Genomic DNA, 17,645 nt, shown 5'->3' with positions numbered 1-17,645 from the left:
ATCTTTCAGCCTCCTATAGAGTGTTTGCGTTGCAATGTATATGGGACTATTTTACAGCTGAAAAATACTTTCAAAGATCGCATATTTAATTATTTGTCATGCATATCTTTTATACATTAAGCAAGCCCCCTTCTGTTTTATTTTTCAGTGAAGCACCTTTTTTGTTAAAATTATTAGGACTCGCTTAGCGGTTGCCCATGTCGAGTTCCTCGAGTCGTATCTTGACTTGTAGAAATCATTAGTTTTCTCCTTTCAGCTTGTATTCTTTCTTTACCAGCCTCCAGGCATTTAAATTGGTAGATCAGTTGTATTAGTAGGCCTAGACAGTGCGTTAATTGCCACAGCTTCATTTAAGGCGTAAATGAGCATAAGCAGGAGGTAGGTACCGATCACAAACGGATACTCATGAAGGAGCATACCGACAAGACTCACTAAAACGTTCGGGAAATGCTCTGAGGCTATTCACATTCAATACTTAACACTTTCGGAGCATGTGCAGGCGATTAGGGTTTCCTCCCAGAGCATGTAGTAACAGGTTACTTCTTTTGCAGATGCTCTGATGGTGTGGTCTGCTACTATTTTGTCCTAGTCGGCATGGTCCCTTATTGTGAGCATAGGCGGATGATTAATAACTATCCACGGAGTGTGGGCGCTAATGAGCGGTTTCTGTTGCAGCGGTTTCCATTGCATTTGCTCCAATTGTGTATGTACTTGACATTAGGCATCAAAGAACAAGCATCGATTCGTTTTTCGAGTTGTACGAGTCTGAACAGGCGGCCCCCACGACTAGGGGAGGGGCGCCCTTAGTTGCGCCGCGGGGCTGAGCCTCCTCTGTGGATCAGAGAAGGAGGTGGGGTTGGCTGGATAATGAAGGGCTGGCGGTGTGGAAAAATGAAACTTATCCGAAACGAAACTTAGCAGAGATTTTTAAGGTTGTGCTCCAGGGGTTTCATTCTCTGTCTCCCTGGACCACAGCCTGGCTACAGGAGCGTCGTCGACGTGGAGGAAGGTTTCCTATCGGCGGAAGTGGCAGGCTGAGTTAGGGGGGGATGTGGCGTAGTGTATTTTAAGTTTAATTGAATATATTCTTTAGTTGGTATAAATCGTATTTAAAAAAAAAAAAAGTATATAGTAATAGAGGACGCCCATATAGTGGCCGTGCTGAAAGGCAAGGAATGAGGGGAGGGCGGCTTGGGTGTTCAACAACAAAGTAGGCGATGCTGCAGTAGGTGGGGTGCCGCGCCGATTAATCGCGGGTCTTGCAACTATGTTCTCCTTTAATGGTCCGGGGTAAGGCTGTGGCAAGGCAGGGCCTGTCGGCACGCTGCGCACAGCAGACGGCTCACAAAGTGTGTTCTCCTTCGATGTAGGAGGACATGGACATGTGGTGGAGTTATCCCGCGTATGTTCCAGTAAATGCCGTGTATGAATGGGAAACTTGTCCGGGTGTGATGGTTCACTTGGGTGACACTACGGATGTCACATTAATATGTGCGGGAGGTTCTGGAAATGGGAAAAGTCATGGTTCACTTGGGTATTCAGCTTCTAGCCTGTGGGTCAATTACTTCAGCGTTATAGGCTGGGGGGGGGGGCCCCAGTCCAAGATGCACAAATAACAAACTAAGCAAAATGATTCACTATTGGCTCATCTCTTTCCGATCAGGACTGTGGTGTGGTTCTGTAAGGATGAGCTTCAGCAGTAGAAAAAGGGCAGGTGTTATGGAGCAGTGTCAGCATCGGGGGGGGGGGGAGGGCGAGTGCGCCGGGGAGCTTCTCACCCTGTGGCGGAGCGCTGACCGTTTACAACAAAGGGAGATGCACAACAATGGAGATGCAGCCATTCGATGGCCCCTGGAAGGGGTAGATTCCACGAGTGCAGTGGGTAGGCGGGGAGGATGGACTGGCCAGCCGGTTGTCCTGGACTCTACTGCCCTAACCCTCCACGTATGGACTGAGTAGAATCTTGGGGAGGATGCCTGTGTTCAGGTGCCCCGGTGGGCCAGTGCGGTATGCGGTGCCCTGGATGTCAAGTATGGTAACTGTTGGCTGTAGCGCATTGGGGCCTGCCGGCACAATGTGCGCAGCCGAGTTGGGGATTGTGGTGAAGATGCCTGTGTTCAGGTACCCCGGTGGACCGGTACGGTATGCGGTGCCCTGGATGTCAAGTAATGTAACTGTTGGCTGTAGCACATTGGGGCCTGCCGGCGCAATGTGCGCAGCCGAGTGGGAGATTGGTTCCCTAGGCGGCCAAGTTAAAATGTATGGCCAAGATCTTGAGTACGGCCGAGGTTAAAGTGTAAGTTCGAAATGTACGGCCAAGTTGTTCTAGTGTACGGCCGAGATAAATGTTAAAGTGTAATGTCGTACCTAAATTCCTTACTGCCGTTGACCTGTTGATGCAGATAAAGTGTGATGCTGTGAATAGTTCTTATATATCCAAGAAGGATACTTTTATTTGGTAATGGTCTATGATGATTCACTTGGTTTGATGTGAATAAAAGGCTACGCCGTAGACAACATGTCCTGATTCCGAGTGTCCTTGGGCGTAGGAGGAAATGTCCCGTTGTGCGCATACTATGCATAAGGAGTCCTTTCATGCCTAATGTTTAGTGGAAGGAGTGAACGAGAATGAACAGGAAGGAGACTGATCAGAAAGGATACTCCTCACGAAAGAGAATCCACACAAGACAGTTTAAACATTTCCGGAAGCACTCTGTGGCAGCCATGTCCACCGCATGTCTTCTGTGAGCATGCACTGGTGTGGCGTCTGGTCTGCTGCCATTTTTGCCTGATCCGGGTTTAGGCTGCATATTTTTAGCATAGGCTGATCAGTAGTATTGTGCCTCAGACCATGTGTTAACGGACTGCTTCTTTCGCATATTCTTTATTATTATATTTACATCAGTCTACAGCATGGCAGACTAAAGGAAAACCTAAATAGAAAATTTGTGTCAGTGAGCAAGATCAGTGATCTGTGGTTTGGATACAGCCTCTGGAGTATTTTCTCACCACTGATTTATGCCAGCCGAAATTGAGCTTTAAGAGGACTTGGACATTATTCACAAACGTATGCCTCATGAAAGAGGATGCCCTAAAACACTTATGAGTTCTCCTAATGGGAAGTGATTCAGAGGCGTAACGCAGGCCCCCGCAGCCCCCGCGGTGCGGAGGGGCCTTCGAGCTGCAGGGGGCCTCCTCAGCACGATAATCAGGCCAAAGAACTCTGAATAAAACCCGGAGTGGGGGCCCTTCCGTGTATGTGGCAGGGGGGGTCCCCTCAACTTTCATTACGCCACTGAAGTGATTAGGTGACAGACTGCGGAGGCTGGAATCAATATTAGGTTGCCACGAAACGGTGCCTCCCAGACCATAGATTGTGCTTATTTCATCGAAAGGGAGCCACAAGATTCTCCCTACTATTGTCCAACCAATGAACGGTCCTTTATTTGAATTTACTTTTTGGTGAAATTGGCGTTTCCCATATCTTTCTTTGAATTGAAACCAAACTGGTTTAGTCAAATTAATACTCATATGCCAGGTTCTTAACTTGAGGTGATATTTATCTTTTCTATTTTTTTAGATTTCATCTCTTGTTTTCACATTTAAATGGATCCGTAACATACATATTTACACATAGACTCTAATGATGACAATTTACGGACACAGAAGATAAATGAGAAAGTTAATAGAACAAAAAATGACAGTACATTTTACACATAGACATTTCATATACAATGAGACTTTACTTCTATGAAGTTACATATCCTGTACGCTGTTGCATGTTGTTGTGCACACGTGTCCAACTGGAATTTAATATTGGTACCCGTTTGCCCTTGTGTACTCGTACACTTTTGTGATAGAGTAGGGTCCTATGGAGGTCAGAGCATGAATGGATGGATTACTGTATAAGCTACCTTAATTACGCTTTAGTTTTTGGTGCCTTTTGTGCTCCAATCACTTGTTCATGGTGACTCTTGCCTCCGTTTGGAATGTACCGATGCGTTTCGACCTTCTGGGTTGAACCTAGGAGTTGGTTTGGTGGAAGGTCTTCTTCAGGGCAGTGTGTTCTGGTAGGACACGTGGTTTGTCTTTAGGAACTGTCTGCTTTCCTAAGGTGTGTTTAAGGACCCATCACAGAAGGTCGTCTTCTATGAAGGGTGGTAGGTGTTACGCCTTTATTTCTTTTATTCTTGTGCTTGTGAGTCGGCGTGTGCCATCCGGATGCGGCGCTCGTGTTCCTTGCCCTCAAGTGGCGGCATCTGTGTTCTCCACTGAGTCTTCGGAGGCTCCTGGCGGTGGTGGCTGTCCTCCGGTGGCTCCCTGTGGTGGCATCTCTCATCCTCTCCATGGGCCGATGGTCTGCCTTGCTTCTCCTGACTAGAAGGGAGGGTCCCTACTTGGACAAGGTACCTACCTCTGCCAACTAGATACCCCCCACCCCCCATTTCTAACATTGGTTGTCAGCGGTGAGGATTGGACTTGTGTTTGCACTTGACTTTCAGTGATTGGTGTGCACTACTACCATATTGCAGACCATAACATGCCACATAGTTTTTTGCTGGTCTGTGTCTGTGATCCTATCTTTTTGGAACTTTAAATTCCTACTGCATCATGCCTGACACAGCAGCATCATCCCTTGCATCCCTGGAGGTGGTCTTTGAAGAGGAAAGGTTGGAAGCCTACAACGTCAAGAAGCTGAAAGCGATTTGTAAAACCCTAAAGGTCCAATTTAGAGGCCTCACCAGGAAGGAGGAGCTACAAAAGGCACTGAGAGCCTGGGTAGCAGCCAGATATGCCAGCAAAAAGTCTGGAGATCTTAGTGGGGGAGGAGGGCGCGGAGGAGCCCACTCCTAGGGTAGATGTGCTGTTGGGAGGGGGGTCCCTCCCAGCCGGGTAGCAGTGGTTTGTCCCTAGAGGAGCTGGAGGACAAAAGAAGCTAGGAGCGATGAGATAAAGCTTGAGAGGCACAAGATGAAGTCACGAAGGATGGTATTGGACCCTGAGCCTGGGCTCAAGGAGCTGGAATTGAGGAGCAAGTCCAGCACGGATGGTGGCAGCAACTCTTCAGTGCAGTCAGATAGGTTTGTGCACATCTCCAAGAATGTAAGTAAAGAATTTAAGAAGGGGGATGACATACAAATGTGGTTTCAAGGGTACGAGTTGTCTATTCACATAAATGGTGTCCCTGAAAGGAATTGGGGGGGTAGGGTTATGGCCTCTCTTTCAAGAGGAAGCAAGGGATACCCTGATAGTTTTGGGTAAGGAGAAACACCTCACCTACGCTGACATGACAGACTCTCTCCTCACTAGGTATGGACTCCTGACAAGTACAGTGATCAGTTTAGGTCCAGTAGGAAAACTGATGCCAACACTTGGTTGGAATGTGTAGATTCTTTTTGCAGGTCACTGGATGGCTAGGTGAAGGGCAGTAATGTGACATTGTCAGGGGCTCTACAATTTGATTTCATGTGAGCACATGTCTAGTCTGTATTGCAGAGCTGCGCCAGCACTTGGTTGATAGTAAGCTGACTGACCCTAGGAAGCTTACTATGGAGGCAGACCGCTGGGTGAGTACCAGAGTCCACAAGAAAGCGTTTGGGGGAGACTTAGCCAAAGGTGGGCAGGGTCCCCAGCAGAAAGGTGGGGGGGGGGGTACTAGGGTAAAGCACAGGAGTTCTCTTAAGGGCCCCAAATTAAACACCTAGGGTAAAGGTTCCCATCCCCCAGGAGATGAGAAACAAGGGGTCACTTCAGGAAAGCCTGCTGAGACCGCCCTCCGCAAGTGTTTGGCATATGACCAGGTGGGTCACTTGAAGGGGGACCCAAAGTGTCCCAAGAGGGCACATCCCTCTCCAAGCGCTACACTAGCCAAGGTGTTGGCTAGTGTAGCGCTTGGATAGGAGCGGTGCCCTCAGGAGGATGGGGATCCCGCAGAAATGACCCTCGTCTCACTAGGGGACAGTGACCTGGTCCCAGGAAACCAGAAGCCCCCTAACACAAAGAACCTGGGTGACCATCAATGGGAAAAAGGTAGAGGCTCTCAGATATACTGGAGCCAGTTTGACCTCAGTCCGGTGTCACCTGGTCTCTGAGGAGCAGGTAGTCCCTGCGGCATTCCACCAAGTAGTTGCTGTGGACAACTCAGGGCACCAGTGTTTGGTGGCGCAGGTTCCCTTTGAGTGGGAGGTAGGGGGTCTCAGATCCCTTGAAGGTGGTTGTGAGCCCTATTATGCCTGTAGAATGTCTGCTAGGTAACGACCTGGAGCAATCCTTGTGGAAGGATGTTGAGCTTCCAGGTCTCACTTGGAGATGCTTGGGTTGCCAGAGTGAGCATGCGTGTCCACCCAGTCAATGGCGACCAGAAAGGGTGATCAGAAGGACATGGAGCCTGAAACAGTGGCCCAGGTCCCTGACCAGAGAAAGGGCAGGGGGTGCGGGAAACTGGCCCCTGAAGTTCCCATGGACCGGGAGGAGCCTGTGTTTGAGGGGGACGCCCCGGTACTTCAGGGGAGCAGTTAGCTGAACTGGGGGACTTCTCCGAGCTGACCCATTGGCAGCAAGAAGGTGGTCCTACCAGGGAAGACTTCTGCAGAGAGCATGAGGAGTGCCCTTCTCTGGAGGGTCTATGGCGGCAGGCTGCAGACCAGGCAGCTGGTGATCAGTTTGGATAACATTGGATCTACTGGGAGAACGGTTTCCTGTATAGCAAGCCTAAGGCCGCTGAGCCTGGGTCAACCCGTGTGCTGGTGGTACCCCACCGCTTCAGGACCTTCCATCTGGGTCTGGCTCACGACGTGCCTTTGGCACGACATTTGGGGCGGGACAAGACCTTTGACAGGCTTGTGACCCACTTCTTCTGGCCCCAAATGCAAAGGCATTCAGATGAACATTGCAGGTCTTGCCAAACTTGCCAGGCAAGTGATAAGAATGGGAGGAAGGTCAAAGCTCCTCTCCAACCTTTTCCAGTTGTTGGAACCCCTTTTAAAAGGGTAGGGATGGACATTGTGGAGCCACTGGATCTCAAGACAGCCATGGGCAACAGGTACATCCTGGTCTTGGTGGACCATGCCACCCGGTACCCAGAGGCAATTCCTCTCAGGACAACGACGGCGGCAGTGGTGGGCCAGGCATTAATGGGGATCTTTTTCCACGTGGATTTCCCCGGAGAGTTGGCTTCTGACCGTGGGACCAATTTCATATCGAAGTATATCCACTCAATAAGAGAGGGTCCCCTTAATCCAATGTAGGTATAGAACGGCAGGGGAAATCTGAAATACAATCAAGAAAGAAGGTCTCTACCTGTACACATTTATTCATTCAAAGAGTCACTGATAGCAAAAACACTAACAACTCAGGGCAAAATAGTGATCAGAAACACATATAGACAGAAGTATCAAAGATTATTATTGTCGATAATCACCATATCCGATGAAATTTACTTTGGTGTGTGTGTGTATATGTATATATATATATATATTCACTGAAAAAAACCATAGGTTTCAGGGGTGTTATAGTTAGCTGGACTTTTCACTTGTACAAAACCATTGAAATTCCCCCGTTATAGTTAGTTCAGCTAACTATAACTCGCGCGCCCGCAATGCACTGCTGATGACGTCACATATTACATCACTCATGACATGGTCAGTGACATCACTCATGACATCACGGATAACATCTCAAATGATATCACTGATGACATCTCTGATGACATCATCCAGTGAATGTGTGTTTTTCTGAAAATTAAATATGTTTTATATATGTATATCTCAAGGTCGATGGAAGAATAAATGGGTATATAAGTGTCTAAATGGATGATTTGTTTTTGAAAAATTGATTGTGTAACTGACTGATTAAGTGTATCATAGTGAATACATGGCTTAGTGAGTAATGTTTAAATATGTAAATATCTGTATCAGTCTCTCACTTTGTGTATAAGTGGCTGCATGGGTTGGTGAGTAGCTACATGGGTGTCTATATAGGTTATTAGTTGGTTTTTTGAGTATCCGTCTGAGTGTCTGCATGGTTCGGTGGGGGGTATTACGTAGGGCATAGTTGCATGAATGAGTGACTAACTGTTTGTATGTGTTGAAGACAGCATGTGTGCAGGACTGTATGGGTGGATGAGTGTGCGTATGGACTAGTATATGTGACTATTGGTGTATATAAGTGAGTATATGTGAGAGTGAGAGATTGAAAGAGTTCCTGTATGAATAAGTATGTGTTTCTATAAGTGATTGTTTAAAAGACTAAGTATGTGTAAGTTTCCGTAAAAGTAAGTGTGGTGGTGTGTGTATAACTGTATATGCAAGTAAATGTATGTTTGATTCTTTATTAGCATGAGTGACTATGTGTGTGAGTAACTCTATGGATGAGTGGCATTGTGTAACAGGATGTATAGGTGTATGAGTACATATGATGAGTGAGTACATGTATGAGTGACTGTATAGGACTGTTGGTGAATGTGTATGTGGATCTTAGAATTACTGAAGAGGTTGTTGTAACTAGTATTGGTATGTCCATTGTTTTGAAAATTGTAGTCTCTATTTTTGAATGTGTGTATCAAAGGTTATATTAGGGTGAGAGGAGGTCTGCCACTCTATCACAAGGATGATGTCATCAGTGATGTCATTTGAGATGTCATCAGTGATGTCATGAGTGATGTCACTGACCATGTCATGAGTGATGTAATATGTGACGTCATCAGCAGTGCATTGCGGGCGCGCGAGTTATAGTTAGCTGAACTAACTATAACGGGGGAATTTCAATGGTTTTGTACAAGTGAAAAGTCCAGCTAACTATAACACCCCTGAAACCTATGGTTTTTTCAGTGAATTTCTGAGGTTTTTTAAATGCTAATTCCTAACTATAACATACCTGAGACCTATGGTTTTTTCTGTGAATTTCAAAGGTTTTTTAAATTCTAATTTCTAACTATGCCTACAGAGATAGGACATGTGAAGAAAGAAGAAAAAATGCACAGAAAGAAAAAAAAGAAGTGCAGAAAGAAGCAACAGAAGTCCTCAAAGACGAAGAAAAGTGCAGGAAGAAGGATAACGTGCAGAAAGAACAAAAAGAAGAGCAGAAAGAAGCCTTGTTGCAAAATCATCCTGTACCCTCAACTTTTTCAGACGGATACTGGTGGTAACTGAGTCTGACTAACCAGTCCTAGAGCCAGTTCTATGTTAAAAGACACTTAGAATACAGTGAAAACACCTACATACACTAGGGAACATTATGCGTTGGGGTCCCCCTGTGATTAGCATGACCTCCTCTGTAAGCCCCTAGTATATAATAGGGCAGGGGGATTAAAACTACCTCTTAAAACAGGCCACAGGGCGTTTTTGCACACGTTAACTCAGGCCCCGTCCCCTCCCTTCACCACTGTGTAAACACGCCCTGTGTCCGTTTTTAGTTGGGAGATTAAGTTCATTTGAATCCCGAGGGTCCCTAGGGTCCAACTAGCCCACTAGGTACCTCCAGTAAGTGCCACAGAGCTGCGTTGCAGAGAGGTGTAAAAAGTGGCACGGCCTGGACCACCTCTAGGCAATGCAGCTCAGTGGCGCTTACTGGAAGCACTTGGTGGGCTAGTTAGCCCCCAGGGTCCCTCAGTATTGAAGGGAAATTATATCCCCAATTTAAAACGTGCCATAGTGCGTGTTTGCACTCGTCACCTCAGGCCCCGCCCCCTCCCTTCACCAATGTGTAAACGCGCCCTGTGGCTGTTCTAAGTTGAGAGATTAAGTCCCCTTGAATCCTAAGGGTCCCTAGGGTCAAACTAGACCACTAGGTACCTCCAGTAAGCGCCACAGAGCTGCGTTGCAGAGAGGTGTAAAAAGGGGCTTGGCCTCAGAACACCTGTCTGCAGCGTAGCTCCCTGGCGCATACTGGAGATGCCTGTTGGGCTAGTTGGCCCTCAGAGAACCTCAGTATTGAAGAGGAATTAATTCCCCAACTTACAACTCGCCAGGGGGCGAGTTTGCAGAGTGCTGCAAGGAGGGGGCATCGCCTCCGGCACGATGCCAGTCTTTTATTTATTTTAATTTTTTAAGAAGGGGGGCTGTGTGGTACCCCTTCTTATTCCAATTTATTGGCCCTGATGACCCCATCCCCCAGGGCCGGTCTCCTAATTATATTTTTTTGACTCCAATTCCCAGAGCCGGCCACTGTTTTTTATTATTTAAAAAAAAATATATATTTATAGACACACCTAGGACATGCTGGACAAACCGTACGTACCTATCACCATGACGATTTGCGTGATATTCATTAAAAGGCGACTATGCATACAATGAATCCACGTGGAATGTATTTACACCACTAGTGAAGCTCTGACATGTCTGATGCCCTACCGTGCCTAATCCCGGTAGACACCCTTGTCGTTTATTTATACAAACATGGGTAGCTATTGACGGGCACATTTAATACACATGCACACCAAGCCATTCAAAGGGGATTCGACAAAAATTCGACCAAAACAATGCAAGAAACCCCCCTCACGATTAATAAAACACACATCCACTGCCGGATGTGTAATACTTTTTATTTTACTCTCTGGAAAGGGGACGAACATCACTTGAGAGTCACAGCGCGCTCCTGGCAGAGCACAATGCTGTGTTACACCCACCATTGCCTGCTGAGTGCCACACACCTCTGTGTTGTATTCCACTAGCTAGTGCATATGCTATGACACTCTCTAGCCCATGTGCACTGTAACACCACCCCGTGAATATGTCATGCCACACTTGTCTTCGCACGGGTTATATTGCCCCATCTAACGTGCCTTCCTGGATGCCTATGTTATAACGCACAGTGCTATGCCATACATATTACAATCTGGGATCCATATCTTTGTCACAGTGCATATGCAACGTTACACTCCCCAGCACATATTTTATATTACAACTTTAGAGACTAGTTAGGTTACACAACACTGCCCTGTGCATATTACACTCCAAGGCGCATATCGCATAGCACGCGCTAGTGCCTGTGCTATCTCGCACTCTCCAATGAATCTGTCATTGCGCACAATGTATTGCATATTATATTTCACGCCCGGTTCATCTTATATCACACTTTTTGGTGCATAGTTTATACCATACACTATATCTAGTTTTCATTTTCAATCGTGCTCTCAGGACTATGTTCTATATAACACTCTGTTCACCTACCCTTTTCATGGGCATTACATTTTGCGATAGGGGGTGGAGGGTCAGGGGGTGTTTCTGCCAAGTGAGCCCGGAGTCACAGTCACAAACGTCCTCTTCTTCCTGAATAAAAGTGAGATTATGCTGCATACTTGTTCATATTTTAAGTAGTTCGCACAGACACATGTTTTAAAAACAATAAAGTTCCTTATACCCGCCTTCTCTGAACAGTTAGCTTGCTGCCCCATCCCCCTCCTCCCTATCCTCTGTTGTGTGAATCCATGGACTAGCCTCCTCCCTCCTGCCATGCATGGTCTGATGTGCTGCCACTGCCCTCAATTTAGTATGATGTACCAGTCCACTCCTCCTGCCCTCCATTGCCCAATTCTATGTCCCATCATTGACCTCCTGCTTAAACTCTGTGCTTAGCTTGCTGCCCCTATTCTCCTTCCCCCTGCCCTCCGATGTCTTTGTGCATGCCCCTGCTCCATCCTTTTTGCCCACCATGTTCCATGGACCTGCCACTCATATCTACTCTGAGTGTTCTGTTGAGCTGCCACTCCCCTCCCACCAGCATAGCATTGTCAGATGACTGTAACCTGTCCCTGCCACCTCCACCCTGCCTGTCCACATGCCATGCCCCTATCCTCTTCCTCCTGTCCACATGGTCCATTGTACTGCCTCACCCTTCTGCCCTCCCTGGTCTGTTGTGCTGCAACTGCTCCTCCTGCCTGCCCCGTGCGGTCTGTTGTGAGGCCCCTTCCCCTGAACTTTCTTGTCTGTGCACAGGTCCTGACCCTCCCTTCTATCCTCCATCGTCCTTTGTGCATGCCCCTGCACCCTCCTTCTTGCCCATCATAGCCATTGTGCTGCCACTAAACCTCCCACTTGCCATGCATGGTCTTCTGTGCTGCCATGGCCCCTCCCACCTTCCCTGTGTGGTCAGTTAGCTGCCCCTGACCCCCTCCCACCTTCCCTCCATGGTCTGTGTGTATGCCATCACAGTCTCACTGTTGCTCTTCATGGTGTGTCTTGCTTCTAGTGCCCATCCTGCCTGACCTCCATGGCTATCTTGCTGCTCCTGCCTGTCATGGTTACGGCGCTTGCCGGTGCTCCCGTTCCGTCCGCTAATACACACACAGAATGATCGGGAGCCTTACTTCCGGGCGGAAGTGAAGCCCCGGTCTAGTCTTGCAACACCAGCAACAGGTCAGGAAACCACTTCCTGGGAAAAACGCTTAAACAGCGCGTTTCCCGCCGGAGTCGTTGCTTCGTATTCTAGAGGACAACCTGAAGCGGAATCGCCGTGCAGTGGAGCATCGTGAGGACTGATCTGGTTTCTCCCCGCACTGGAGTGCATTAGCCTTGTTAACCCCCACCGCGCTGGAGCGCAGTTTCCTGGTTTTTGGTTCACGGCGCCAGAGCGCTTGGAGCCGTGTTTTGCTTCCACCGAGCTGGTGCGCATTGTCTTTGCTTCAAGTCCGCCGCGCTGGAGCGCATTTGTCTTGTTTGTTTGTTTTCCATACATCGTGCTGGGGCGCTGGCATCGTTTGGTTCTTTATCCGCGCAGGAGCGCTATCTGGTTATTTGTTTCCCAACCACGCAGGAGCGTTGAGGAGCTGTTTTGGGGGGTTCCATTTGTTTAGACTATTGGAGTTCCGTGGCACTGACGCTGTTGTGGGTCAGGATACCCCGGGGTCAACCAGCGTCCAGCGGAACGTGTGCCTTACAGGAGTGCTTCTGGAGTAAGAGCACTCTTAGACACGAGACACGCAGAAGCGCCTTCTTTGCTGACGGAAGAGCTCGCAGGCCAGCACCTGAATCAGGAAAGCCTCGCTGGGCTGCCAGTATCGTTAAGACTCTTGGACTGCTGCGCACTGGTAAGTCTTCCAAAGGGGGGACACGAGCATTTCTGTGTGTGGATTACGGGGTGTGTAGACGAAGGAGTTGGGGCCCCCTCACTAATCTGGGTCTTGTTCTTCCTTTCCAGTCGTCTTCAAGAACCCTACACTCCCAACCCCCTACCTTCCTTTTGGCTCCCTTCCCTGCGTCCATCTCATCCCTGCTGGGTTCTACCTTCCACGAGGGTCAGGTGGGTACAGGGACGGGCGCTCTTGTCGTCTCTGCGGAATCACCCCACAAGCAGAGGTAAGCATTGTGGGGTACCTGACACTGCCCTGCCCCCTTGCCCCCAGCCCTCTGTTTACATGTGCAGACCCCTACTCCCTCCCTCCTGGCTTGTCTGTTCCATTGTAATGCCCCTGATCCGTCCCTCCTGCCCTTTATGGTCTGTTATGCTGCAGCTTTCTCTCCGGTCTGTCCATTATGGTCAGCTAGCTACCATTGCCTCTTGCCCCTCTGTTCTCTGTTGTCCATGTGCATGGTCCTGTCCCCTCCCTCTTGCTTTCTATGGATTGTTGTGCTGCACTCCCGTCCCGCATGCCCTGTGTGGTGCATTGTGCTGCTGCAAACCCTGATGCCTGCCCTGCAGGGTCAGTTTGGTGCACCTCTCCATGTCCCTCCTGTCCTCTGTTATCCAAGTCCATGTCCCTACCCCATTTCCTTCCATGATCCAATGTACCATACTTGCGAACATTTTAAACTTGGTAAGAGGGAGATTTTGAAAAAAAACTGGGGTATTGATTTTCCCCTTTGAGTTACGTTGAAAAAGAGCAGATTGTAGACAGGAGACATCAAATAAAGCCCATTTGAGCTTAAAAACATTGGACGTTTCCTGGCTGAATCGGGTCTGTTGGCATGTATTATTGTACTACCATTGCCTCTTCCTTCTGCCCACAATGGTCTATTACATTGCCACAGCCTCTCTTGCAAGTCGTGTATAGTCGGTTTGTTGCCCCTGCCCCCCTTTCCACTGCCCTCCATAGTCTGTTGTGCTGCCACAGCCCTTCCTGCCTGCTCAGTGTGGTTAAATTGTTGCCTTTGCACCCTCCTACCTGCCTTCAATTTTCAGAGTCCGTGCCCCTGGCCTCTGCCTCTCAACAGTATCCTAATGAACAACTAGATTGCTAACATTCTATATTTATTACAAAAGTGTGGAACGCCTGACGTCATCTTGATGTAATCAAAACTGTAATACCTAGAGCATTTCCTTTAGAAATTACATATATGAGAGGGTCTTATTGGCATCAAAATTATGGTTAGTGCTCTAAAAGACTAAAATAAGGACATATTTTCTGAGTTTTCAAATAGCTACAAAGCACTTTTATATTATTTATCTTTATTTTTTTTATCCAGTTGACCACTTGATTAAATGTTGCACTTAGGGGAGAGGATGTGGTGTTACTTCCAGAACTGCAGACTTTGCAACTGGGGACCAGGTTGGAGTTTCTGCTTCAGCTCGACATTCTGTGATTCTGGTCAAATCACTTAGTCTCCCCATGTCTACAACCAAAACGAATTTGTTCTTGTGTGATGTAACCAATGCTCATGTAAAGCACTCCAATACCTGACAAGTCTGCACTATATAACACTGCAAAAACACAAAATAATAAGTGTTTTGCACACTTCTGTCATTGGGCTATATTTGGGCTACATCTGGGTGACATTTGGGCTACATTTGGGCTCTTTTGTCTCTGGTGGCCATCTTGGCAGACTTATTTGTTATGAAGTTTCCTAATTTCCTCATTTACTGCAGTCTCCTCAGTAGGAAATACTTTCAGTTTTTTACTTTGATTCCATCAAGAAGGCATTCAGATGTGTCACACATTTGCCATAAATTCAGAATGTTAACACTCTTTTTGCTCATTAGATCACTGTAGTAAAGCTTCTGCTCACCAGGGAAAACTGCTGCTGGTATTGAAAGTGCATGTTTCAGTCTGCATGTCAGAATTTTTTAATGAAATAGAAGAGGATTTGAGAAGTCACTCGAAATGTGCCCTAATTTTTCTTTCTGCAGCACTAATCATACTTTTTATGAAAAAATGAACCCCCTCATTTTGTTCCTTTTTAAATTAAATGTTTTAAGAGTTTCCACTTTAATCCAAGCAAGATGGCTTCAGGTGTGCCATACGTTTATCATAAGTAGGACTGTTAGCGCTCTAGTTGTTCTTTGGAACACTCTGGGAAGCTGCAGTAGAACACAAAGGAATCAACTGACAGTCTCTGCCCTTGTTGGATGTACATGTTTTACTGAGAATGTCAGACTTCATTCTCACATGACTGAGAAAGATAATGTGAATTTACAGAAAATATGCTCTCAGTTTAGCTTATAGATCACCTTCCAAACCTCTGTGGGAAAAGCATGAGAAAATATTTTTCTCTCAATCATGATATCCCAGCAGAAGGCTTTTTCACATGGTGAAATCACCTTAGAACATACCACAATTCCTAAAATGAGTATGGTACCATCAACAAATGATTTATAATGTAACTAAAGTCTTAAAACCTTTTATTAACTCCAATGCTTTTTAATGAGGTGCTATCATGTATATTGGTCCCAAGATGGCTGCCAACACTTCTTGGATGAAGTGCTGACAGCCAATCAGATCTCAGGATGAGATGTGTGGTTAGGCTCCGCCCACATATATATATAGGATTTTACTTTTGATTTTCTCAGGAACTACTGAACAGATTAACACCAGACCTGCAAAAGGCACTTCCCTGACCTGAGGACTACCTCTCTGCCAAATTTCAAGTAATTCTGTACAGCCGTTCGGGCTGTACCTTGGACTAAAGGTCCCTATTGAAAAATGCATGGGGAAAACGTGTTTTGGGACCCCCCTTTTTTCTCGGCCCCCGCTTGACGAATCACCCCGAGACTTTCAGGGTAGGAGCGGAGCGCCCCACCTATTTTGGAAATTTCACGAGGATTCGTCAACCGGCGCCAAAGTTATTCCAAATAGAATGTTGCGGATTTCCTATGGAAACACGGTCCTAACTATAACTATCTACTGGCGACCGCCAGTAGATTATATATATATATATATATATATATATATCTCTCTTTATCTCTCAAGAAATTGTTCCAGCCCAGCCGCATACGATCTCATGCGTGGTTTATCTGGAGAGGACCTCTTAGGACAGAATCCGCTCAATTAATCAGGACCAAAAGATAATCCGGTGCAGGTTTATTCGGCATTATAATATCCAAGGAAATCATCGGACATAGTGTCCGCCATTTACGCGTTTCGCTCGCATCCACAAGCTTGATCACATGACGTGCTTAGGGACAACAAGAGCTAAATTACAGCACATGCACTAATTCCCATAGAAAAGTGACTACTTTGTGTATAGACATGGAAAACAGACTTGACATATGGTAAAAATGCCGAGAAACTACCAACAGTTCATACACTCAGTGTAAAGCTAAAATATAGATGTAAAATATTCTCTTAAAACATATAATATCAATTGATTAATTCAGCAAGCACAAACTTTTTATAATGACATAATGCATATTCTCCAACAAATCATATGTTTATGATGTTGATATTTAGTATATGTCCCTTATTGTGTATATAAAGCAAACATTATTTAGTGCGTCAGCAAGAGCAGTGAAAGTAACACTCACCCATACAGATATGCATGGGTCCTATGACAATACACATAGTTGTAATAATTATGATGCAAATATGCCAATGAGCATAAAGATGGCTAAAAATGTAAATGCAAAAACAGCTATTGAAATACTCATTATCTCATAAAAACCAATGGGGAAGAGGGCAAGTGCCATTAATAATATTCAACAGTTGGCTGGCAACTGTCATAACATGAAATGCAAATGCAAATAGAATAGTAACTTGTCCGCTAAAGTTGGAGTTATCTCAATAGACCATGAGAGTTAGCTGCTCAGTCGGAATGTGCAGAATGACGTAAATACAGTTGATAATAGCAGCAAAAATGTTCCTTTTCATCATAACAATATCTGTAACAATGTGCAAATTGGCAATGATAGTTTGCTGCTCAGTCAAAATGTGCAAAATTACGCAAATGGAGTTGATAATGGCAACAAAAGGGTTCCTTATCATAGTAACAATATCTATAACAATGTGCAAATTGAATTATATAAAATCGTGCAAAATGTCGCAAACGTTATATGGTAATAATGAGTTCCGATCTTAAACTCGTGTGCAAAACGGCCATTTGATAATATATAGCAGCAAGAGAAAAAAGTCTAAGGGAGAAATGTCAGGTCTATCATTGCGCATAAAATACCTGAAAAGTTATCTAGTGCTTGTGATTATGTAAAAATAGGGCAGAAAACTTTGATTAAAAAAACATAATGTATTGCTTAAGGGAAGCGGCTGGCATTCTGTTCAAGCCTGAACAGACATACCTAGAAGTGCACTCATTGGACATATTCATAATGAAATAAAAAATTTGTTGCATCAACCATATTGACATCAGTTCTGAGTCAGTAGTCAAAAGGACAGTAATCTAGTAGTGAGGCACATAGAGCATGTTAAAGATAATTGTACAGATCCTCGCTGTTATTGAGGCCATTTGGTATCTTGGTGTCTAGGGACAAAATGAAATGGGTCT

At 46.1% G+C, this 17,645-nt stretch overlaps 1 protein-coding gene across 1 annotated transcript in view; it reads left to right on the top strand.

Moving 5' to 3' along the window:
- DPP7 (dipeptidyl peptidase 7) overlaps positions 1 to 17,645 on the top strand; it is a 1,979,246-nt gene that overhangs the window by 264,786 nt on the left and 1,696,815 nt on the right. The gene's annotated exons all lie outside the window — the stretch shown is intronic.

The sequence above is a fragment of the Triturus cristatus genome, chromosome 1_2, assembly GCF_964204655.1.
Source record: "Triturus cristatus chromosome 1_2, aTriCri1.1, whole genome shotgun sequence".
In the NCBI taxonomy this organism is placed as follows: Eukaryota; Metazoa; Chordata; class Amphibia; order Caudata; family Salamandridae; genus Triturus; species Triturus cristatus.
This window is presented reverse-complemented; position numbering and strand designations above follow the sequence as displayed.